The sequence below is a fragment of the Hetaerina americana genome, unplaced genomic scaffold, assembly GCF_022747635.1.
Source record: "Hetaerina americana unplaced genomic scaffold, ioHetAmer1.1.p SCAF_3, whole genome shotgun sequence".
NCBI classification, from domain to species: domain Eukaryota; kingdom Metazoa; phylum Arthropoda; class Insecta; order Odonata; family Calopterygidae; genus Hetaerina; species Hetaerina americana.
Window position 1 is genome coordinate 35,368,880 of NW_027286874.1, and position 25,897 is coordinate 35,394,776.

Here is a 25,897-nt window from a genome sequence, read left to right on the forward strand (position 1 = left end):
ACCAGCTCAACCCCGGTAGACACGGCGTCCGGTGTGTATAGTTATACATTTTTATGGGCGCGGAATTTCATTTGCGGACGGGGAACCGGGAGTGGATGCAAAAGGGGTCCCGGTGACAATGGACACAAAACGCGTTGAATCGTGTAATCCCGGCTCGCACTCCTTGTCTTCCCAGTTTTATTCCATGGGGAACGGCCGAGGGGGGTCCGTTGGCAAGAGAGTGGAGCACCGGGAAGGGATGGGCGCCTGGGGAGCGAGAGTAAAAAGGGAAGGAAGTTTGGAGAGCATTAGGTTTGGAAGAAAAGGAGGTGGGCAAGTTGGGAATGGGGGGAAGGAGCAGAAGGCAGGAAATATGAAAGGTGTCCCATTTTGTGTGTCTTGTCCCTCGAGGCTGATGCAAATCCACGTGGGGAAGAAAAACGCGGGGAAAAAGAGAAGGACGTAGCTGAGAGCTGATGTTTGGATCCGGAGGCCGAGATTTGTTGGCTTGCATTATATTTCGTGCCCTCGCGACTGTATTTTTTCACCTCCTTCCTCCTTATTTGAGGAAATGAAGGAAGTTGGAAGCGATTCGAGGGCCTAACGGGAGAGGACGCGACGCGAAACACATTTTCTATGGATATGTTGAGTGTGTGTGTGAGTTTTGGGCAGCGACGAAGTTATGGATCTGGAAGCGTGGGGGATGGCGCGTGTGTGATAAGGAGGTGCACTCTATCCCCGATAGGTTTGCCTCCACCTTAGAGGCGGGTCGTGCCTTCATCTCAGGCCAGGAGGGGGTGGGGATGAGGGGGTTAGAACGCACTTCGTGCACACAAGTGTGACGTGCCCAAGTGGAATGTCTCAGCTGCTCTGTTCTTCTGCCGCGGCGGAAATGGCGTGAGCCCTGGGATATAGCTTTCCCAGTCTGTCGGCCCGGAGTAACTGTATAAATCCCGCTTCAGACTAAGTGAACCCAAGCAATTACGGATCTCAACGTCCCAAGGATTACATTAAATTGGCTCGGAATCGGGAAATGTTGATTTTCGGAGGCCATCCAGATGGAATCGTGTGTCCAGCTTCCTCGGGATGACGATGGTGACAATATTTATGTGCATGTTTCGGGAACGGCGTTCACACGGAACCACTTAAATGTTTAGTCACATTTTCTTATCTCCCATTTTCCTTGCGCTCAAAGGACCGAAGTAAACAGGGCCGTCCTGCTCAGCCTCCTATCAACTCTTCTCAGATTGTCAGGATAAGTTCGGAACCTACCGGACATTATTGAGTGCTTTTTGATACGCAATAATCCTCCTAAGGAACAATAATAAAGGTTTTTTGTACTCTTGTTTCGCATTCGTTGCTTATTATTTTCAAGTTCCATCCCGTAACGTCAAAACGCACCGGACTGAGCCTTTTTTTTATTATTGGTTATAGTAGAGATGACTGCCGTTACGTACGAAGATAACCCGTATCGTCGGACATTATTTCGGCCGAGATTGAGAATGCGCACGGCCAACAAATCCTAATCCAAATTTAATAAAAAAATTTGAAACGTGCGGCGGAGGCGTGCAATCACGGGGCGGTTTCTCAGACGTGGCGCGGGGTTGGAACGGGGGGGTAGAAAAAAAGGAGAGCTGCTGCGTGAAACGCCGGCCTGCTGTTGTTCCATCCTATTCCCCCCCACCCATCCCCTTCATCGCATTCCCCAGTTTTATCCCGCGCTCATCCACTGCCCCGCGTGTAGTTCCCTTCGCCAAATAAAAATATACGGGAGAGAAGGGATAGAGAGAGGGAGAGAGACATAAAATAGGATGCGCCGCCGTTTTGCGGTAATGTAATACGCCATGGGTCTCGGGTGATGATGAAGAGGTCGAGGGAGCGGTTCGGCGGCGTCGGGCGCACAGCACATCCATGGGAAACGGACGGACGGGCGGCGATGGGGGGTAAAGGGGGTGGTGTGGGCGGGGGTGGACATGGGAGGGCAAAATTGTTTCGAAGAGTGTGTATATATTTGGCGAGGGACGGAAAGGGGAGCGGTCCTCGAGGAGTAGCGGCGTGTCTAGATCGGGGAGAGAGAGAGGGGAGTAGGTTAGTCGGTTGAGGAGGTTTTATGGAGTGGTGTGAGATGGGATGGTGGAGGAGACGGGGAAGAAGGGAATGTTATAAAGGCATAGGGAGGGTGTGTCCAATGGCTTTTGGTCAGGGCAAGGGACCAGGGAATGTTTGGGGAAGAGAAGGAGAGATAACGACGGTTTGGACACGCGAAAAGGATGGGAGGAGATAAGCTGCCAAAAAGGCGTAAGGAAATGAAGATGGAGTGCGATAGGGAGTGAGAAGGGAGTGGGCCCCGGAGAAAATGAATGGATCCCAGGGGAGGAAGGAGCGCGTGGAGGGAACAAGAGGCCCGAGTTTTAGCGGTGACGGTGAATACAATGTTTTGAAACAGAGGGAGCGTGCGGGAGAGAGGAGGGAAGGGAAAATATGCAAGAAGAGCGGAGGCAGTAGTAGGGTGATTTTGTGGGGGAGGTTGAGAGAAAGCAAACAGAGAAAACAGGGGATTAATGATAATATTTAGAGAGGGGAAATAGAAAAAAATAAGAGGAAGTAGAAGTGGAAGGGAAATTTTGGAGAGGAAATGGAATAGATGTAAAAAAATTGATAAAAAGAAGAAAATATCTGGAGGGAAACATCTGATTCGTCTGGCTCGAGAAGAAAACTTTTAGGCGCATGACCCGAAAGTCGCGGGTTTGAGTTCCGTTCGGGCACAAATGCTATTAAGTAATGATTTGATTTTTTTCCTGTCGTCAAGAACACTCAGATGTCATAGAACTTTTGAAAGGTAAACATTACGACAGTCACATTAATTTAACCGTGCTATGCAAAAAACGGAGGATCAGCATGATAACTTGACTGTTCATAGCTATCAGTTCCAATAGCAATGTATGGAATACAACGCGCTTTGCAGCACATGTAAATAAAATAAAATGATTAACCAAAACACAGACAAAACTCACTTCGATGTTTCGGTAGTCCCAGCCACCTTCATCAGAAAACATTATAAGGAGTCTCTCTGATTGACTCTCACTGAGAGTGACTGAAGGGCAAATGAAAGTGAATCTCTAGGAGATTGTTAATTGCAAGTTTGCATCAAGAATAAGTGAAAGCCATAGAAGCGCTATTTTATGTGTGTGTATTTATATACATATATATATATATATATATATATATATATATATAACATTATACATATGCATACATAAACACATAGCTTGGGTGAAGTTGCAGGTGCCCAGAGTGCCTTGCCCGAGAATTGAACCCGGGACGCTCCGGTCAGTCATCCAACGCTGTACCCACTGGACTACCACGACCCACACACACACACACACACACACACACACACACACACACACATATATATATATATATATATATATATATATATATATATATATATGATGAAAATGAAGTCAGCACTTTTGGACAAAGACAAAAACACAGAAACAAACAAAAAACGGAAAGGAGCTCACCCGGTTTTGAGTTTTGTCCTTATTATTTATTCCACACTTCCGTGTTACTTAGACGAGATCATATATTTATATATACATATATGGTTTATATATATATATATATATATATATATATATATATATATATATATATATATATATATATATATAGATGATTTCGTCGACGTAACACGGAAGTGCCGAATAATGAATTGGACAGCAGCAAACAATATAGACAAACATAAAAAGATCACTCACGCGTTATTACTTGATCATTTGAACGGAATTCTCCTCCGTCTTCATCGGAAGATAGAGAAGTAATTACTTCTCTAAAGTCATTACTTCTCTATCTTCCGATGAACACGGAGCAGAATTCCGTCGAAATCATCAAAAAATTATATATATATATATATATATATATATATATATATATATATATATATAGTATATATATATATATATATATATATATATATATATATATATAATGGGCTGACACAATATAACACAAAGAGAATAGAATAGCAACATTTAAAAGGACACTCACACGGATAATTGTTCGAGATTTCGGCCCTCTCAGAGGCCTTCTTCAAGACTCTCTTGAAGAAGACCTCTGAGAGGGCCGAAAGCTCGAACAATTATCCGTGTGAGTGTCCTTTTAAATGTTGCTATTCTATTCTCTTTGTGTTATATTGTGTCAGCCCATTATTGTGCCGCTCGTGTGAGTTTTTCCGTTCAATCGTATATATATATATATATATATATATATATATATATATATATATATATATATATATATATATATATATGTATATATGTATATATATATGTGGGTCGCGGTAGTCCAGTGGGTAGAGCGCTGGGCTGCTGACCAGAGGGTCCCGGGCTCGATTCCCGGGCAAGGCACTCTGAGCACCTGCAGCTCCACCCAAGCTATGTGATTTTTCGGGTACCAGGTCTTCCTGGGGAAACCATAACCGGTACAGGGAAAGGAACTGGCCCCCCTACCCTGATGTGTGAATTTTCACACACCGTATAGGGCTTAGTACTGGGTGAACTCTACCATCACCTACTAAACCGATATATATATTATATATATATATATATATATATATATATATATATATATATATATATATAATATGTATATATGTATATATATATATAGATATATACATATATATATATATATATATATATATATATATATATAATATATATATATATATATATATATATATATATATATATATATATATGTATATGTATATATATGTATATATATGTATATATATATAGATATATACATATATATATATATATATGTATATATATATATATGTATATATATACATATATATACATTTACACATTCAAACACGCAATCCCGCCAAACGGCGAATAAATACTCATATATACAGAAATAGATATAAGGAAAAGGGATAGGAACACATATAAAGGACGAACACAATAAAGGTGGGGAAGGCGGAATCGAACGGATCACAAGAGTAAAAATATTTCCTTGACCGGGACTCGAACCTCGGATCTTTCCACTTGCCGGGCGGATGCTCTTAACCACTTGAGCTATGATATAAATTATTTTATTCGGTTCAGAATATTACAGAGTTTGTTAGCACTATGCATAATATCAGGTCACAGATTATGGGTACATCATGTTTTTCTTTAGTATAAGTGTATACATGGACACATACATGATACATATACCACATACATGTCCACTTGTACATACATACGCACACATGCACATCCACACGCACAAACATAAGCATATGCATACAGACGCATACTCGTGAATATGAAACATTTAGAAAGAAAAAAAGAAAGGAAGACAAGGTCCACAGATATTAGGAGGGAGATTTTAGCTAGCAATGGAAAATTATGTATTGTAAGAAATTATCAATGGCAGGGTTGAAATTATCGATTCAATCAGTCATTCAGCAAACAAAAAACTCTTCAACGATGGACGAAGTGTGCCCGGCACCGGGTGGCCAACGGACATCACTTCCCAGAGTTCTGATCGTGGCTAGCGTCGCTCCGGTCGCGACTCGACCCCGGGCGACGAGTGCTTCGCCGTTTCCCGGGACGCCTCGTCCAACGGGTCGGCGAGCGAGGACGCGGCATTTCGCCACATCCCTCCCCCCCGGCCTCGTCCGAAGAGGAAGAGCCAGCCGTGGTCTCCACGAAGACCGGGTAACTCGGCAGCGTTCCACAGGGGGCCTTCTTCGAAGGAGCACCGCTGGGGGCCGCCAAGGGGCAGGACGCACCCTCGGGGAGGGTCGGAGTGGCGGACTGGGGCTCATCTGCGGAAGGGTTGTGGTCGGGAAAAATCAGGGGAGATAGTTGCTTGTGGTCCGTATCTTGAGAAGCGCTGGGAAGATCGTCGACACCTTGGCTGTCCTTAAATTGGGAAAGAAGATGGGGTATGTGGGATTTTTGACTTTGGGAAACTTGTATGCGGGTCGACTTCCGGGGTCGGTGACGCTTCCTTTACAGTCAATGATAAAGGGGTCGAGGGATGAGCTGTTGGGGACGGGAAAACATCGCAATCAGATGCATCCTCCTCACCTGTCACCAGAGGTTCTTGGGGTGTTTGAAACCCCGTGATGCAAGGATTGCGTAGCGAGGGCGTCGATGGCGTGAGCGGGGGGAGGGGGGGCGAAAGACCATCCCTCCTCATTTGACGAGCTCACGGAGACGGGGGCTGGAGGTCGTGTGATATTAGGCGAGGTGGTAGGTACGTGAGCCATTTGTAGAACGGTATTCGAGACCAGGAGCTTGGGTCTGTCTGTCCTCTTCTTTTTCGGTTCCCTTTCCTCCGTTGACGATTTTCGCTCCCGCTGACATTTCCCTCCAATTGAAGGGAGATGCGGGGGACCGACGGGAGCAGCCGGGACCGCACCCTCGATGAGTAGAAGCGACCGCGCTCTCTCCTCCACAGCCACTTCGGGCTCGTCCATATCCACGGCAGCGTTAGGGTTGGAGGGCATCGTCATTGCCTCCACATAGCTCTTACCTCCCTGGTTCCGAGGGCAGGTCTTGCGCTCGTGGCCTTCTTGGTTACAGCGGGCGCAAGTGTGGCGCTGACCCTCATAGATGATGATGGCCCGGTTGCCGCCGATGTGGAGGTACGAGGGGATATTTCTCTCGACCGTCATCCGCACAACCCTGGTGCCAGTGAGCACCCGCGCCATCTTGTCTCCCTCCCACCTGTTCTCCCACGAGCGATGTATTTTACCAAAGCGTTGGAGCTCGCCTGTTATGTCTTCCCATGGGGTCTCCACGGGGAGACAAAGAACCCTGACATTACACGGGCTGCCGGAAGTCTCGTCAATTGTTATTGTCGTCCTCTGGTCACTTAAAGACGGAAACGGTAGTTTCCGCGGAGTATTGTCTAAAATCCTAGTCATTGTAGCTACGGTTGCCAACTTCAGGAATATCAAATGGCGATTGTATCCAAATTGGATCGCCACTATCTCTTCGGGTGTGAGGCCCAGCGACTCTAACGTGAAGAGGTGGACCTCCAACGGGGTAGGGGGCTTCGCCTTCTCGTCAACTTGCAAGGCGAGCGTGTTTAAGCGGCGCACAGCCATTTGAAGAAATCAAATTTAGCAGACTAGCATGAAGAAGGAAAGCGCAACAAAAAAAACGAGCACTTTAAAGGGGAATAAAACACTCACGAACGCTCCCTCCCCGCCACACGCACCCGGCGGTAGCAAACAAAAGGAGCCTAAGCTCTACACCAGGAGTCAAGGTCACTAATCCACTGAACAAAACAAAAGTACGGCCTTCCTGGCGAAAGAAGTCGAGAGTCAAACTGCACGCTTCTTGATGAACTAGGCGGTCAACCGCCGCTCGAAACAAAACACGATCGGAACCTCGATTTCCGAGAGAGTCCGGCAGTGCCGCTCTCCAAACCCCGGCGACCGAAGCCTCGGACGCCGGCGATTTTAGACACTCGGTGAACACAGGCACGTCCTGCTATCAAGGCAGCTATCGAGGAAACGTAATATACCCTGAGATCCGTGGGTCTAATATGTCGCCAAGCGCCCCGATTCTTTAGCCAAGAGATGGCGTCAGGGGACTGTTTCACCCACCAAAGGAGAAATAGACAATACACAAGAGGAAAGGACAGTGGTTTATAATTCATACAACATCATACAGGAAAGGAACAGTGCGTTTCGTGGACGCATAGCCAGAAGAAAGAGATGAGCCACATTGGCCAAATACACATTCAAACACGAAATCCCGCCAAACGGCGAATAAATACTCATATATACAGAAATAGATATAAGGAAAAGGGATAGGAACACATATAAAGGACGAACACAATAAAGGTGGGGAAGGCGGAATCGAACGGATCACAAGAGTAAAAATATTTCCTTGACCGGGACTCGAACCTCGGATCTTTCCACTTGCCGGGCGGATGCTCTTAACCACTTGAGCTATCGAGGAAACGTAATTTACCCTGAGATCCGTTGGTCTAATATGTCGCCAAGCGCCCCGATTCTTTATATCTGTCGCCAAGCGCCCCGATATATATATATATATATATATATATATATATATATATATATATATATATATATATATATATATATATATATATATATATATATATATATATATATACACACACACACACATATTTATAATGGCCTATCTAAAGTTTCGGAGAGTTAAACACGCATCACATATTGAAATATCGTTTACCTCACCGCACAAAGTGATGGAAACGTAAAATAAGGCATTGCATTGGAGTTGTGGTATCTAGGGGAGGCGACCGACATTTGCAGCATAGGGGATGGACACGAAAGGATGAAGGGTGGAGAGAAACCCGGCGTCGGCATTAGCCTACTCTTTACGAAAGGCGCCAAGGGGCCCGCAGTTTAACGTCCCATCCGACGTACGGCGTACTCACTCAAAGTGCCCACACTGAAAAATATTCAACACCGCCGGGATTTTAGCCCAGGCTTTCTCGCATGGGAAACCAGTACGTTAGCCCCCGCACTACTCACTGATCTCCCGCATTGCATTGGAGAGATCAGTGAGTGAGTGAGAAGAAATTGGTAAAGGCACCGAAGGGAATGTTAGACAAAGTGAACTTATTGGAAGTTGATGTTGATAGAGGAAATAAAATTCTATTTTAGGGAGTAGTTTGTGGGAGAAGGGGAAAGAAAGAACTTATATCGAGAAAAGATGACAGAGGCAAGGCAAAACCTTTCAGGATGACAACGTACAACGAAATGAAAATACGGTTAGGAAAGGGGAGATTGGCTGTCGAATGAAGGAAAATAACATGATGAAGGGAAGGAAATGATATATATACATATATAGAAAAACCGTGCGATGATAGAGTAATATAAGAGTGTATAGTATAGATAGATAGGATATAGATTTTTTTGAACATTTTGTTCCATTCTACATTGTCCAAGACCCAACGACAGAAGAATAATCCATCACCTCTACAAGAATCAGTTACCAACCATGAAAACGAAAAACGGAAGGAAAATACAAGTAGAAATAAACAAATGAGTATGACAAGGATGTAACCTCTCGCCAGAAAAATGCAACATATATCAGGAAGAAGCAGTAAAAGAAACACAAGAATTGGGTGGCAAAGGAGTCGAGGTAAATGGAAAAGAAATCAACATGCTCCGGTTTTCAGATGGCATCGCAGTAGTGATGGAAACGCGAGAGGACCTGCAAGCAAATCTAGGTGCTATGGACCAAAAGCTGGGAGAATTTACTATGAACATCAACAAGAGAAAATTATAATCCTTGCGTGTGGAAGAGGTGAGCTGAATGCAGATATCCCAATTCGAGGGGTGAAACTAGAGCAAGTGGAATCCTTCATCTACCTGGGCAGCAGCATAACATAGGATGGAAGATGTTCGACCGGCACCAAGAGAAGAATAGCCCAAGCTAAGAACGCATTCATGAAGAAGAGGCAATCACTATGCTCAAAGAACCTTCGACTGGAAACAAGGAAGCAATTCGTCAAGACACTTGTGTGGAGAATGGTGCTCTATGGTTATGAGACTTGGAACATTGGAAAAGTTGACCAGCAAAGAATAGAAGCCTTTGAAACATGGTGATGGAGGAGAATGCTGAAGATTAAATGGATAAAGTAAGGAACGAGGAAGTATATAGAAGAGCAGAAAAGGATAGGGCCACATAGAGAACTCGAAGAAATAGAAGGATTGGACACACATTGAGGCACAATGTATTTTTTAGGAATATAATGGGAGAAAACATAGAAGGAAAGATCCCGCATGGAAAGCCAAGAGACAACACAATGATGATGAGGATATAGATTCACATTTCAGTTTTTCCTGCGGATATGGGCGTTTAGCAATGCGAGATCTAATTAACTTTTATCACAAAATGGCACCGTAGCATCCAACATGCAAATAATCCCCGAATTTGCCAGATGCCCATCGATCAGTAGGATAAATATGCATCAAGATACCTCGCCAGGTGGACCGCAAGAGATGAAAATGAACGGACATTTTCGAGAGAGAATTTTAGCACGAAACGCGTTTTAGGTTTTTATAATATGTTCGACACTCGTAAATTTGGATGCAGCTATTTCAAAATGTATGAAATTGTTGAATTGGTAATTTGTTTTTATATTTTTATTTTATTTGACATGAAATAATGATATTAAAAGAATTATTTTTTGCAAATGTGTGTATGTATATATATATATATATATATATATATATATATATATATATATATATATATATATATATATATATATATATATATATATATGAATGCTGTCAAGCGGTATTTCATCATGTGCAAAAAGCATTGACATATGATATTTCAATTCAATTAAACAAAAGTACTTATTGATACATATTGAGACTGAAATTCCTTGCACGTAAACCATCGTCTACTAATTCGACCATTTTATTATTTAGCCGTAACCAGGCCCCGGGGATTGCGCATTTTTTTCATTGAAATCAACTAATAAAACACCCCACTGTGCAAGTCGCGGTCGCTATACCCTGCTTAAATAAGAAGTTAATATAAGCGGGAACCGGAAATCAACTGCCAAAAGTCAGATCTCTTAAGCATGCGTTTGAAGACGGTATTTTTGTTTGACGGGAAAAGGGAAAACTCGGGTACAGTAGGGAAAAGGGGAGAAGAGAAATTCGGAGAAGAGTGGATACTGAGAGGATAGAAAGGGAGATGTCGTGAATGAAAAATAGAATGGAGAATTTGCGGTTTAGGGAATTCGGGGGAGAGAGGGAAGGTAGGTGAAATGCATGAATGAGGCGGAAGGAGGACCAGGGGGTGGGGTGGGAGGGAAAGAGAGATGGAGGGAGAGTTTGAGGGACCCCGAGCGTCATGGAAGCGAGCATGGGTCGGAAGAGGAAGGCAGAGGCGATGGGATGTTCGTGCCAGGAGGTTTCGATGGGAAAGGAGGGGGGTGGAGGAGGAACGGAGAGGACGGGCGGGGGCATTATGGGGTAGGGTGGGAATGAAGACGGGGAATGAGGTGGTGAGCGTAATGCAGTGAGGGATAGGGAGGGATAGAGGGATAAAAGGAAGGCGTCGAGAACGGGGCTCAGAGCGGAACGGAGTTTGGGGGCTCGGGAGGGGAAGCGGCGAGAGTTTCGCGAGGGTGAGAGAAAGAGATTGAGGAAACTGGAGACGAAGGAGGAGGGATACCGGTCCGGGGTGAAAGGGGGACGGAGCTAGCTCTGGCCGGCGCCCGTGGTGGAGTGGGACTGGAATGGTTGGCGGGTATAAACGAGGAGAGGAATGAGAGTGGATGGGGGGATTTGGTGAGGGGGGAGGAAGGAGGGCAGCGGGTTGTAGGGGGGCGCATCGTTTGGTGACGCTGAATCGGAAGTCAACGCCGGAGATGGGAGGGTGGAGAACGAGGAGAGGGGAGGACTCTGGAGGAATGAGTAGGAGTGTGGAGAGGGAAAGGGAAAAGAGGAAGGCGGAGAGACCAGAGGGAAGGAAGGAGCATTTGCCGAGGGGCGGGTATAGATTGGATCCGGCAGGGGTTTGGGAAGATTGTGGGGAATGTGAAAGGGGTGTTGAGCGTGCGAAGTGGTGTTAGTGTGGATTTGAGGATGAGTGAGGGTTTGGGGGAGGGGAGCTTGTACGGAGGTGGGAGGGGCAGTGGAAGAGGACGGAACGCGCGAGGGCGCCAATCTTACACCCCGATAAAATGTGGATAACGTAAAAAATAAGAGAGTAACAAATGGCGTAGGCTACTAAAAAACAGGTCACCGGGCGTCAAAGATGTAATGTTAGTCCGATCGATGCAAATCCGTCCGTTGCCAATCGAAAAACAATAATCGATGCTCCCGAAGGGGAGAGTCTAGATAAGGATTTCCTCCGAATCTCTGAAGTATGAACGGGGAGTGTGGCGAAGAAATTTAATCTTCAGAGATAAAAAATCTCCATCCCGTGCTATTCGTTGTACATTTGAATTGACACCCCCTAAGTTTTAAACGTCATCCTTGTCTAAGCTTGAGCGTTTCATTTCCGTTCCTGTAACTGAGCTAAATGTCCGCCTCTTGTGCAATAGACGGAAATGTCAATGCAACTAGAAGCTTTCCATAAAGTTTGTTCGCCATATATCCATTCGTCTCATCAAATAATTAAATGGTTAATCTTTAATATGTAATGTTCAATAGTTTCAGAGTTTCAGCAGGGTTATCTATGTTTAGAATTAAATCGATGAAAGCATTTGCCCTTTCCTATGGAACACACTTGGCTCGATGCTACATGGGAAATAATTCTGAATATATCCACTGCCAGTCACGCTGAAGGCGAAAAGAGAAATAGCGTCGTTTTTCAAGTCAGGGCACGTTCGGCAAAACTAGTGAGATGTGAAAAGGAAAATCACATAAAGCTTGTTGATATTCAGCTCTCGTTTTTCCTTTCGTTCAAATTTATGGCTGGAGGAGCATTGACTGAGTTTGTTGTAATCTTTGCACTTCATCGAAGAAAGTAAGCTGTGTTTTAAAGATTGCGTTATTTAATTTTAGATAACTCTATATTCCTAACGTGAATAAAAAGTATCAAATTTATATTAAAGGTTTTCAGGGAAAATTATTTTACAGCAAACCTAAATCAGGTTACCTCTTTTGGAACCCTCGTATATTCGCAATCGCGAGTGGAGTAGCAGCATTTATTTAGAAACCGTCGAAACCTAATTTCAAAATATATGCGACTTTTTTCTGCCGTAACAAAACTGGCTCTTCTAGATAATTTTTATACCTATTTATATGACAACCAATAATGAGATTGCCGTATATATTTTTTCATTGCCAATGCTTGACTTAATCAGAATGAAGTACACAAATGACGGTTTTGGACCAAATATGTAAAACGAACGTATCGTATGACGAAAGACTAAACGCTGGAGTAATATGTCACAGTATTTTTTATAATATTTTGCAAAAGATATTTTTAGGAAGATACCGCGACGATTAGTCGTCTTCCCCGCATCAAACATTTAATGTGGTCATAAAACTGACCATTATCCAACGTAGCAAAATATCTATCAAAAGAAAGCGTCATCGCGGTAAGAATCTGCACAAAGGTTATACTATGTAAATTAAAGCGAGATTACAGGAGAAGTGGTTTCTATAGCAGTTTAATCCGAGCACGCATTCCGGCCACAAATGTTGCGTGTGATGTTTTCCATGCTTCCAGATTACCTTTAGAGATTACACCAATACGCCGAGAGATGGAACGCTACATTACATTAAATTAAGTGCAGTGATTATTCTGCTAGCGTGTACACTAATCGGGAAAGCGTGAATTTAGCTTAAGAATAAGCAGATCTTAAAATGAATTATAATTCGTATTTAATATAAAACCAATGAACTGGAAAGGAACTACACGGAAAAATATTTTGTAGATTATGAGGGAGAGTTCATGTTCGCAATTTAATTCACTATGGTGAAATATACCATGATTAAGCGGGAACCGGAAAACGACAAAATGCCATTAAAAATACTAAAAACTGGATAATTAAGGAACCGGCACACATTTAAAAACTAATTAGAGACATTCCTACGCATGAGAAATATCTAGGCACCTTTATCAGAATATAATTCCACCCGTATTAAAAAGAAAAGGGTGAACACATGTTGAAAATTTCGACCAATTATCCTGAAGCCCCATTGCATGAAGATATGTATTTACCGAAGTACTCCATCAGAGTAAACTGCGTGAGGTTAATAATGTGAACATTACTTTGAATAAGGCGTATAGATATTTCTATTTCCCCCAGAAATATTTAGAAAAGAACACAATGACCCTCAGTGTATTCGATAATCTGATTTAAACTTTATACAACATGCACTCCTTGCCTAGACCTATTGCTACGTGTCCTGACAGAGCTAGATATAAAATTCAAGGCTGAATTGATGTTTTATTATAGACTCCGTGAATCGGAATTGAAATTGTGGAAATGAGATCTCCATTGAAAGGCAATAACAACAGAAGAGGAAAATTAATTGGGCACATATCAAAGCTCATTATTTATTTGAAGCCATAGTGGGAGTATAGAAGGAAAGAGTCATAAGGGTTTAGACGCAGATTATGGAAAACTTCGCCACAATAAGCTTTAAAGAAGTGAAAAAACTGGGTCGAAATACGTATTAATGACATAACTTACATGGTAGCTAAAAACCATCATTGGATTTAAAACCTGAGATGGATGCAGTTAATTTCAACCACATGCACGATCATATAAATCTTTGGTATGAACCGCATCAAGAAAAACGTTTCCAGAGACATTTTATAAATTCTTATTCTTATTCCTAAAATATAGAAATTTTACTTGCTAAAAGCGTGACAGTAAAATCTTTGTCGTGTTATCATATGGTTACATGAACCTCATTTTTCAGATATTTATTTACTATCGTAATGCTTTTCTTTTGATAGATTCCGTGGTGTTATACTTTTTATGGTTTAGGACTCTGATTATTAATCCGCGTAGTTCCTTATTGTTTGGACAATAGGTTTTCTGGCATTGCAGTTGGTGTCTTCTGACCGTAAGCCTTCTGGATAAAACACGCAAGGTTGAAACACCGGAGAAACTCTTGTTTCAGCTAAATGAACCCACGCGGAGGAAGTCTATAATTTTTATAGTGTTCTTTTACAAAAATAATTTAATTTATATCATTAATATTAGGCAGAAAAATGAACTGCATCCATCCCTCTCCAGTAAAACTACTTCATTGTTAATATTACCATTGAAAAACACCTGACGGTTTGGACTTAAAGGCAAAAATTCTGAAAAATGTTTTCTAATTATTTGAGAATCACCTTTAAACTGTAGTTTTTTTGTGTTCCAAGTATTCATTATTTAGCGATATTTCTTCGTAAGGTTTTGTTTCATCTTTTAGCTATGGTTGTTGCACTTGAATCGTATCTCTAGGATGAGTACTCTCCCTCAGAAATATTTTGTTTTTTAAGCAAAAAGTATGGTGTACAATGAATGGCACATCTATTTCTATAAGATGAAAAATGTGTCTCTTCAAAAAAATACAAAAAATGTCTTGGGATAATTAAAAAAGTAAAAACAGTGTCTGAATTCCTTGCGGAAATTTAAGTCATTAGAATAGTACTAAGCTAATGATATGAGTAACTGAGCAGGGAAAGGAAAACATGGGATGGAGTACCCGCCCACTTAATAATGATTTTCTTCCCTTTCAATAAAACTCTAAGGCAACGGTAGACTTTCATCGAAATTTAGCGTTGACTTCGTTGGGGAAAAATTCGCTTCACCAGCATCTCACTAATGGCCTTCGCATCGAACGAGTATAAGCGTGGGCACGTCTGAGTGCGGATATTACAGCGACGCCGGAATGAGCGTAATAACCGTAAACAAACGTAAAACCGTATGATGTTTTTGGTAAAACCGAAACGGAGGACAATTAATGAGGAGAACGTGTGCTTCCTTAGCGTGTGTATCGTTTGAGGGATTTGTGATGGTTCTCTGCATTGCCACAACGAAGTAAGCGTAAAAAACCCTTCTGTGTCCACCAATTAGGCAAATGCAGAAAGGTCACGAAACAAATCCGTCGTACAAGAACGCCCACGGAAGATTGGAATCGCGGAACAACGGAGGTCAAATCCTGTGATTTACAACGCGATTGTGCCTCTAAAAAGCGGATCAGGAAAAAATCAAAGTTTTCTAAATAGATGTACATGCAATGATAGAAGACAGCTTCGGTGGCATTCCACAAATATTAATGGAATAAATTAGACGCCTTCCGAAAAATTATGCCAATATTTGTAGCCATAATGCGTAATATTAAAATTGACACAGAAATATAGTACCTCGTTGTAATCTTATGTATCAAGACACTTTGTATTTAACACCTCAGGTATGTAAAACTCTACAGGTTCGCTCCGAAAGGTGGTAGGACTGATTTTCTCTGGCACGAACGGAACGGTGGAGGGGGGTCTTCCTGGCAGGGTAAGGTGGAGGGGGCTCTTTGCAACAGACCGACACCAGCCTCAGTCGCCCGCGGGCTGTCGTTGAGTGAGGACACCGTTTTTAGTGAAACAAGTTTTTTGTCCGCGTCGAATAACAAAATGAATCTGAATTTAGAGCAACGTTATTCCGTGAAGTTTTGTGCGAAACTCGGGAAGATGGCAACTGAGACCCTCGATATGATCAAGCAGGCTTATGGGGACACTGCCTTATGCCGTTCCACAGTATTTGAGTGGCACAAGTTGTTTAAAGAGGGTAGGGAGCTCGTTGAATACGACCATCGCTCCGGACGGCCGTCGACGGCAAGAACCGACACGAATGTGGACAGAGTGAGGACACTGCTGAACACAGACCGACGCTTAACCAGTGAAGAAATTGAAGACCAGTTGGGTCTGTCTGCATCCAACGTCCAACGCATTATTTCACAGGATTTGGCCATGCACAAGGTGTGCGCTTAGATGGTGCCGAAAATTCTGAGTGTCGACCGACAGCTCCTGGCCAAATACGGCGTTGCCACGTTGCCGCACCCGCCCTATTCTCCCGATCTGGCACCACCGGACTTCTTCTTCTTCCCCCTGATGAAAATACAGCTCAAGGGACGACGTTTTGACTCGATAAAAGCCGTTCAAGAGGCTTCGACGAGGGTCATCAACGGCATCCCCAAAGAAAATTTCCAGCGGGCGTACGGGGAATGGGAGCAACGTTATACTAAGTGTGTAGCAGCTCAAGGAGCATACTTTGAAGATTATTAATTCGATATAAGTATATCGTCAATAAAATTCTTGTAAAAAAATCAGTCCTACCACTTTTGGGTGCGACCCTGTATTTCTATAAAATCACTAAATGGAATTTTATTTTAAATTTGATCGCAAATATCTCAAGTAGACAAGAATTTAACGCTTAGTCAATTGGAACTTAATTGCTAGAAACTATCAGAAGTATATTTTTGTCCATAAATTTCACTGTGTTTCTAGGTATACCGTCAAAAGCATCGATATAAAAAGCTTTCGGCATTTTTTTGATGAAATTTGAAAAAAATTAAATTCTGATATAAAACACTAAACATGTTTTGGATCCAGTAAGTCGGGGTAACATATTATTCGCCCACCGCCAAAAAATCGTCATCGCATCTAGAAAGAAAAGTGGAAAAAATTATTAAACACGGTTAGGTCCTAAATATTTGATACATTCGCGTCATTTTGTTTCCTTCATGATCATATCATGCGATTTTAATTTATCTTCCCATATTAAAGCAGTAAAATGACCGGATACAATGCTAATACCACTGTCTCCTTTTGTTCTAGCAGTTTCCTATTTCAATTTCCGTTTTCGATAAGGCATCTATTCAATTAATCGTTTACTAAATTATCATAACATCGCAGCACGTCGCTGCTCTCACATTTACTAACGCAAAAAATACCCCGCACAATTTTGAGATCACAAACGGTAGCCAAAACAAGGACTTTCCCAAAAGGAAGCAACGGTGTAATCATGCGCCAGAACGACCGTTCCGCTTCACCATGCAGCACACACGATGGGCTGCCCCTTCCATCGCTCGGGAGGGATCGCGCAAATTCTGGAAATACTGTCCGCATACTTCCCGCTGTCAGAGAAACCAGGTCATCGCCCACGAGGTCAGCGCACAAAGTGCTCCATTAAATGAAACCAAGCGCAGGGAATTTTTCCCTTACCAAGTGCAAAGAGACTTCTATTCTAATCCATTCGAAATAATGTTCTCCGCAAATAATACTGCTAAATGATATAATTATGGATAAATGTTGATAGACTTCGTCCGTGTTTAATCCCCTTACACTTCATCTTTGCCATGCATCATCGAACCTCTGAGTCGTGGTTCAAATGAACTTATTTTTCGCTAAAAAGTGATTTTGCGCCCCCCTTAACTTGACACGACCCAGGCAAAAACCTTGACCTTGAGAATAGGCACATTTGCGAAGATTTCCTCTATTGCTGGCCACCGTTGATGGAATCTTTTAATTTCTGGACTCGAAGAATCCACTAAGCAAATGAAAATCAAAGATTGAGGTGCGAGTGCAAAAAAAGTGAAGGCGATTTCGTAATACTTGGAATGCACGCCGTAAAGTGAAGACTTGTGTTTCGCGCATCGCGGACCTCCTCTGCGGAGTCGCATCACGTAAAGGTCGCGTACTGCGACCGAGAATTGCGAAATCCAATGGGAGGAATTCAAGGTAGGTGGATTCTCACTTTGTAGTTGCCGTAGTGAGAGAGCCTCAAAAGTTCCACTCGTCGAGGAATTCCTCCGGATTTCACACCGGTTCAATTGTCTCCCATTGCTAAAAATTCCTACCCTAATTTTATCGCTCCAACTCTAATTAGCACACGGGAAGAGAGGTGAGGCAGAGGTTAGGGTTCGGCTTGCAGAAGGACGGAAGGATGGCCCACAGGAGGGGAGAGACACCATAAAAATGCTCCTTTTTGGGGCTCCGCACGCTCCAAACGGAGGGTGGATTGAACATGAGGAAGGGAAGTGTACATTTGCTGTGTACGGAGGATAGGAGAGGAAACCTTGGGATAGCGTCCTCCCCACCACACTCCCACTCGCCCGGGGGCAATAAAGTGAAAGGTTCAGGAAGTAGGGAATGCCTTCGGATGTCCCACGGAATCCCCTGAGCTGCGATCTCCTCCTACCCCTCGTCCCCACCCCGTCGTTAAATACTTGATACGCCAGGAGGGGGGGGGGTTAGTGTAAAAAAAACCCGCAAAACAGGGGTCGCGTCGTCCAAAATATTGATTCTGGCCACGTGCGGCAGTCCTCCCACATAAATTCAACAACAACGAACGCGGGATGCTTTTGAAAAGTGGGGGGCACATTTCCACGGATGTTCTCGCCCCACACAATAGTTCCTTCCCACTTCCCGGCAAACTATAAGGAGAACATCGTGGAATAGGTGGGGGGGGGGGAGGAAAAATTGAGGAAGGTTACGCTGGTCCGTTTCTCATGGGTTGGATGGATGAGAACTCAATCCAAGGGCGCATCTCTTCTTGTCTGCGAGAGGGATGCGAATGGTAGTCGGGAGTGAAGCTTTGGAAATAGAAGTCCGTGCGTAGAAAGGGGGAGAGAGAGGGCTGTGAGGGGGGCTGCGAGGAGGGGGGGGCTGTGAGCTGGAGGGAACATTTTTGGCTCTACGGGAGTTCCATGCCCGTCGGGGCCGGGCTGCTCAATTGAAAGTGGTCGATAAAGTGGGGGCGGGGTCGTTTCTTCTCCTGTCCCTCCCGCTCCTCGCGTTTTGCCCTTTATTTCTCTCTCTGAAAAGGAATATATAGAAAAAAAATACGCGTGAGGAACTTGAGCGTCGGGCGCATACCGGGGAGGAAAGAAATAGTCTGCGGTTTGCTTCGCTTTCTCTCCCCGCCATTCTTCCTCCACACCTGAGGGTGAGATGAGTGTAAGTTGGGATGAGGAAATTGGCGAAGATGAAAAGGAAGGAGGAGAAGGCAAGAGCGATGTTAGGGAAGAGAAGAAGGCAGGTGGCGGTGGCAAGTGGAAGCGATTCGAGTGAAATAAGAAGCGAGTGCAACAGGACCGTAAGTCCGCTGCTGAAGGGAGCCTCATTTAAGGGGTAAAAAAAAACAATCAAGAGTGCCAAAGTGGGAAATGAAAATGGGAATGAGGGTAGAGGTAGAATGAGGGTAAATATATAATTCTGGGCCGTTGGAATACAGAGGAGGGACAGTGGTCATCATAAAGAGATATCACTTTTCAATTTTAAATAGAGCTATAATAAAAGTGGATAAATTAAAAGTGTTTGCATCCATATACCATGAACGGTCAACCATCACAGGAGATGTAATAGGATTAAAGGACTATTCGGAAAGAGAAAGCGCTATCAAAGCGCCACAGAGGAATGTGAATTTCTCAATGCCGTGGTGATAGTTGCTATTGCCGAATTAAAAATAAGTTAAAAAATGAATCCCTCCTCTCAAAAGAGCAGTCTGATTGACACGACGTTGCGCTTGAGTTGAATGTGATATTAAACTTGAATTTGTAAATGCTCCGCACTGCCAAAAGAAGATAAATGATCGGTTCCCCGAATAAAAACGTATCCTTTCGGGAACGCCGTCATCTGCGGTCCACCATATTAAAACCGTAAAAGAGTGCCTACTTTACCACGTTGCTCATGTGGAAAATTTGGAAATTTCATGTCTGGGCTCGATCCCAGTTACAATCAAGCAAGACGGGTTAATTTATTTTATAAATATGGCATGCTTTTGCAAGCTTCTGACAGAAAATTATGTTCATAAAATGCAGATGAAAATTTTGAATGAATGAAAATGAAGAAATAATTGGAATTTTAAAAATATATATACATTCATGAGATTATACATTCAATCTTGTCGCTTTAAGCTTGTAAACAAACATATAGCTTCCTTGAATTTCAAAAATTCTATGAAATTCAATAACAAGCGAAAAGAGTGGTCAGGATATCATAGGTGTTTAAACGCTCGTGTGACTTTAAAATTGTATTATGCGGGCATTATAAATGTCCTTGAAAAAAAATGAATAATTTTTAATTGAAAAATATTTTTTTAAAAATTAAATAATCTTAGCCGTTGTCTCTCAAATGACTATTTCCTGATTAATTTAACGGTTGAATCGCTACATTGTGTTTGGAGTCGGAGCAGGATATACTCGCCGACCTAGATTGCGTGGAGTTCCCGGTTCGACTTTTTATTTTCTGCAATCTACTCCATATTATGCACTCGGTTCTTGTTGAACATGGGAGGGTAAGTGAGCGCTATTATTTTGCAAAGTTCTTCATTCCGTAATTCCTAAACCCAGCCGATATTTTTCCTTTTCATCGCTAATTCTCGCTCCACTCATTTCTTTCTTTTTATCCTACTCCCTCTCTCTCTACGTACCTTCACTCTCTTTCCTTCCATCCCTCCCTCGATTTTCTCTGCCTACGACAGGGTATCAGTAATTTCCCCGACTGTTCACTGACTCCCAAACGAAATAGGCCCAACAAAACAGATTAATTCGATGATGTCATCTAAATTTTGCCAAGAACGATTAACAACTAGCATCCACGAAACTAATATATTTTGGTCAATTGGTATAGATGAAATTTTAAAGAAATTCCAGCAATAAAGCAAAACTTTGTTGAATATTAAAGCTATTATATAAGCAAAATGTAATCACACGTATTCAGTAAAAATGGTAGAGGGAATGGGTAATTTATTGCCACTACTTCAGTCATGTTCTGTGAAGCGTTACCTGAAATCTTCCTTATTTTATCTACTCCACAGTTTCAGACTTCACTTCGTGGAAGTATTTAATATTTATACTAACAGACTTAGTACTTCTCCATACACTTTATTTTATGATACAATGCGTAAAATAAAGTTTAAAATTAAGTTTGACATAAATTCTGTGGACATGCACAAAATGTTTTCGGATGAGAAATATCCACTGACATATCACTGGATGAGACCAAAATTGAACGGAGATTCGTTTATCATATTTGCGGGTGAAGATTAAAAAGAATAGCTAGAAATAACATAAGAATGTACATATATATCTAAAAACTGAAATAAATACTGTAATCAACCCGAAAGTCGTTTTGTTAGGTGATGATAGAGTTCATCACAACTAAGGCCCACGATGAGTGAAATTCACACATCAGGGTAGGGGGGCCAGTTCCTTTCCCTGTACCGGTTATGGTTTCCCCAGGAAGACCTGGTACCCAAAAAATCACATAGCTTGGGTGGAGCTGCAAGTGCCCAGAGTGCCTTGCTCGGGAATCGAACCTGGGACCCTCCGGTCAATGGTACAACGCTCTTCCCCCTGGACCACCGCCTCATACGCTTTATTACCCTTTATTACACTTTACGACCACCGTCCAAACTTGAGCTTTCGGCCTTCTTCAAGTAAGACTGAAAATTTTGGAGAGAAGGAAATAGGAAACAGTTCCTATATCCCCGGATCACACAGACTGAAAACTTCACTTAAAGAACTGTTTCCTATTTTACACGACAATGAGGCGACCTCATTCTTACTACCCCAATGCCCATCTCTCGCATACAGACAACCCGCCAATCTCAAAAACCTTCTGAGATCCACCAACCCTTTGGCTCCCCCACCTGACAAATTTCCTCTTTATTTCCCCTACTTGCAACCGCCCCAGATGTAAAACATGTCTACTTATCAGTTCCAACGCTAATTACCTCTCAAAAAACATTATATATCTTTTGTCATGCAAAGAATTTACTTCATTTTACAAAGGCGAATGCATTACCCCCTTATCCATTCGAATGAACAATCACCGCTACTCCTGCAATTCTGGCTCAATCTCTTCTCCTCCTATCCCTTCACACGCTAATTCCCACAACCTTTCATTCGACCAGTATTTTACCCTTATCATCCCAGAATCCCTACCCGATTCAGCCACCAATATAGAGGCGAGAACTCGATAATCCGCGTATATACTAGGTTTCTGATCTTTTAAAATTCCCACCACCCTTAACCGCCATCTTTAATTCCCCTCCCAGCATTCCCTGTACCTTCCCCTTTTCCACCCCCCAAGACCGCTAACTTCTCTCCGAAATTTTCAATCTTACTTGAAGAAGGCCGAAAGCTCAAGCAATCTACAATGTGAGTGTCCTTTTAAGTGTTATCTATGTTATTTGTGTTTTATTTTGCCATCCAAATATTAAACTGCTCATGTGAGTGTTTCTGTATCATATTTGTGTATAGCTCCGTTTCTTTTATCTTCACCTACGAATATGATAGACAAATATCTGTTCAATTTTGGTCTCCCCAAGTATATTAAAATAAGGTATATCCATTTTGAAAGATTTCGTGCTTATTCACAGACCTAATGTTCAACTTTATTATACCTCATCCCTCAACCTGCCTCCATCCCTTCCAAGTCCCCTTCTCGCCTAACTCTTCTATATGCATCCCTCATTCCTACCGCCAGGATACCAGCTACCAGCCACCGTCGTCCCAATAGTGAGCAGAAGTGTTTATCTCCCCCCCCTCTCTTATTATCTCTCTACTGCTTTAGTTTCCCTGTTCTTTGGGTTCTCCATATTTCCCCCCTTTGTCCCTGCCTACCTTACTCCTCACTCTTTTCTTCTTCTCCTTTCCTCAAACAATATAAATATGTTGTATTCACAGTTTGAATCTGGTCTTGGACCTAAAGATGGTTCGATGAACTGAAACGCGTTTTACGTTACATATTTATCTGCGGAAAAATGCGTATTTGTTTTTCTCATAATAAGATTTCCCTTATTTTTTGTCCTCACTTATCTTGCCTTCAAGTCATCATCATCATTTGATTTCCTTTCAATGCAATAATTTCAGAGTGTAAAAACTATTGGCCTTGACCGGGATTCGAATTCGGATCCCTCAATGCCCGGTCGAGTGCTTTAGCCAGTTAAACTCTGGAGGTGTCCTCTTAAACACTGAAAATTTGGGGATTTTAAAGGAACAATCTGAAATTTTGGGTTCTCTGCAATTTGATTTCCTTTCACATTATCTCTATCTCTCTCGTAAGGTGAATTTTTGCATTTTATCAAACGTTTAGATCAAGCAAACGCTTTGATCCCTCACATAGAGAACATTACTTTAGCGACGCACAATAAGCAATGCGTTTGCTTTTTAGCCAGGGAACCCTTAAGCACTCGTCAAGTGCGATAAACCTCATTGCGTGGTTTCACCTCACTCCCCTAAATAACCAAAAATTTTTGGTAAACATTTTCCGACGATTTATTTTCTGGAGGGGAGTGACGTCATTGGATTCCCTCCCCCCCCCTTGTCAACATGGCGAGCGAGCAGAGCGGGGCGTACCTGTCCACCACGCCGTCCCCGAGGGAGAGCTCCGTCCCCGCCGTGCAGTTGCCTCCGAGGGCGTGTTGCTGCTGCGACTCCACTATCCGCAGGAAGCGGCTCACAATGTCGTCCTTGCCCGCTTTCCAGCCGTGCACGCCGCCCCCCGCGCCGTCGTCCACCTCCTCATCTTCGCCGACCCCCGCTTCCTCGTCCTCGCCCCCCACTGTGTGCGACAGGCCGTGTGTTGGCCGCTCGTCCTCCCCCTCCGCCCCGAGCACCCCGTCCCACATCATGTCCTCCACTCCCAACTCCCCCGCGTCTCCCACCGCCGGACCCTCCCCCACCGCCTCCTCTTCTTCCTCAACCTCCCCCTCCATCACAGGAGCACTCCTTCCTCCTTTCCCGGACGACACTTCGGGACTAGGAGGGGAGGCGGTGGCTCTGGTGTTGAGGGCGGCAGTGGCCTCCGAGAGCGAGGCGGTGGTGTTGCCACTAGTGGCATTCGCGGGGGGGCTAAGGGTGGCCATTTCCCGGGGAGGGAGGGGTAACGCCGCCGCCTCGTCGGGGACCACCGGGGGAAAAACTCTCCGTTGGGAACCCATCGTCCTGTGGGGGATCCTCATAACCCCCGCCGCTGAGCCTTCCTCCCCGTCCGTGCCCCTCCGGGACATCTTGCGCCATCGTGTGTGCAACCTCCACTTGCGGTGTCGTAGGTGCGACGGCGAGACATCAACGGCTCCCGGGAGCAAATCCACCGCATCCTTGCCGCCGGCCCCCATGGGAGTCAGCATCGCCTGAAGGTTCCTCTTCAACCCCGCCTCCGCCAACCTCTCCTCCTCCGACCCCGGCTCCCCCTTCGCGTCCGCCAAGGGTCCTTTGACCGTGGGGGTCCTCAGGGAGCCCCTGGCTTCTTCGACCCCCGAATCGGGGAAGGTGGTTATAGAGATCTGGGATGCCGGGTGCGGATTGGACTGGACGAGGAGAACGCAGGAAAGGAGGCAGGCGAGGAAAATAGGGAGATGACGTGGATTCATATCTCGCCTTCAGTCGGAGTTTGCTGAGTTTTCGTGCTCTCTCTCGCTCTGTCTCTCAGTCACCCACTCACTCGTACTCTCTTTCTCTCTCACTAAAACTCACAAACACTGTAACCGTCGTGCCCACGGTCTTAATAAGCCCTTACGCTCCTAACCCTGACATCCCTAAGGATCCTAATCCGCATGGCTAACGTCTTTGGTCGCTTCACAAGCGAGCGGGGCGGCGGGCGCGGGCATTCAGGCCGGCCGTCCACTCCGTGTCGCCGGCGAGTTGGAGGGACCGAGCGCCCTCGTGCGGAAACGATGAATAAAGGGGATATATTGATGAAAGGGCAAGCTCGCGTGTCTCATGGCTCTCGGTAGAGTGTGCTTCGGGCGAAGGGATTCTATCAGGGTCCGCATATAACAAGATGTGGGGTGAGGGAGATATATTCACCAAACTGAATTTGTTTACATCGCCACACGAAAAATTTCTTGTTTGACTCCCACGCCAAACTACCTCGAAAGATGGATACAGGCGGACGATATTTACGTCATCCGATGGTGGATAGAATCATTCGCAGCCCGTGGCATTCTTTTTTTATCACTGCCAGATTGCTAAGGGAGGGAGCAAAACGCTAGGGATTTCGCTCAGTCAAAAGATCATGCCGACGACCCTGGCTAGATGGATACCCGTTTTTCAAAAGGATAGCCTTTATGTCAGAATTAGCAATCCGTTTCAATTCAGATTATTATTTCGCTCTATAATTCATCGGGAGAGTCTCTTCGTGGTGATTAGTACGAGAGAGCGACACAAATCATTGGGAAGCCCGAGATCTCCCTGGGAGAGATATGTAACCGCACACGATACCCATGACGGATTGGGTGAGAAATGGGATAAAGATGTTGAATGCACAGGAGAGTGAGAGATTAATGATGCTCCTCGCGAAAGGAGCAGGAGAGAGAGATAGAGAGAGGAAAAGGGAGTCGGAAGAGAAGGGAAATAAATAGAATCAGGAGTGTCAGTCTAGCCTTAGCCAAAATTTGAGAACTTGAATTTGTATACACGGATATGGTC

At 43.9% G+C, this 25,897-nt stretch overlaps 1 protein-coding gene across 1 annotated transcript in view; it reads right to left on the bottom strand.

Moving 5' to 3' along the window:
• Positions 1-23,943, bottom strand: part of LOC139689989 (uncharacterized) — a 335,109-nt gene extending 311,166 nt beyond the window's left edge. The window contains exon 1 of the mRNA XM_071587153.1: positions 23,825-23,943. The gene's annotated coding sequence lies outside the window, so the exon portion shown is untranslated. The remainder of the gene's footprint in view (positions 1-23,824) is intronic.
• Between the last annotated feature and the right edge of the window lie 1,954 nt (positions 23,944-25,897).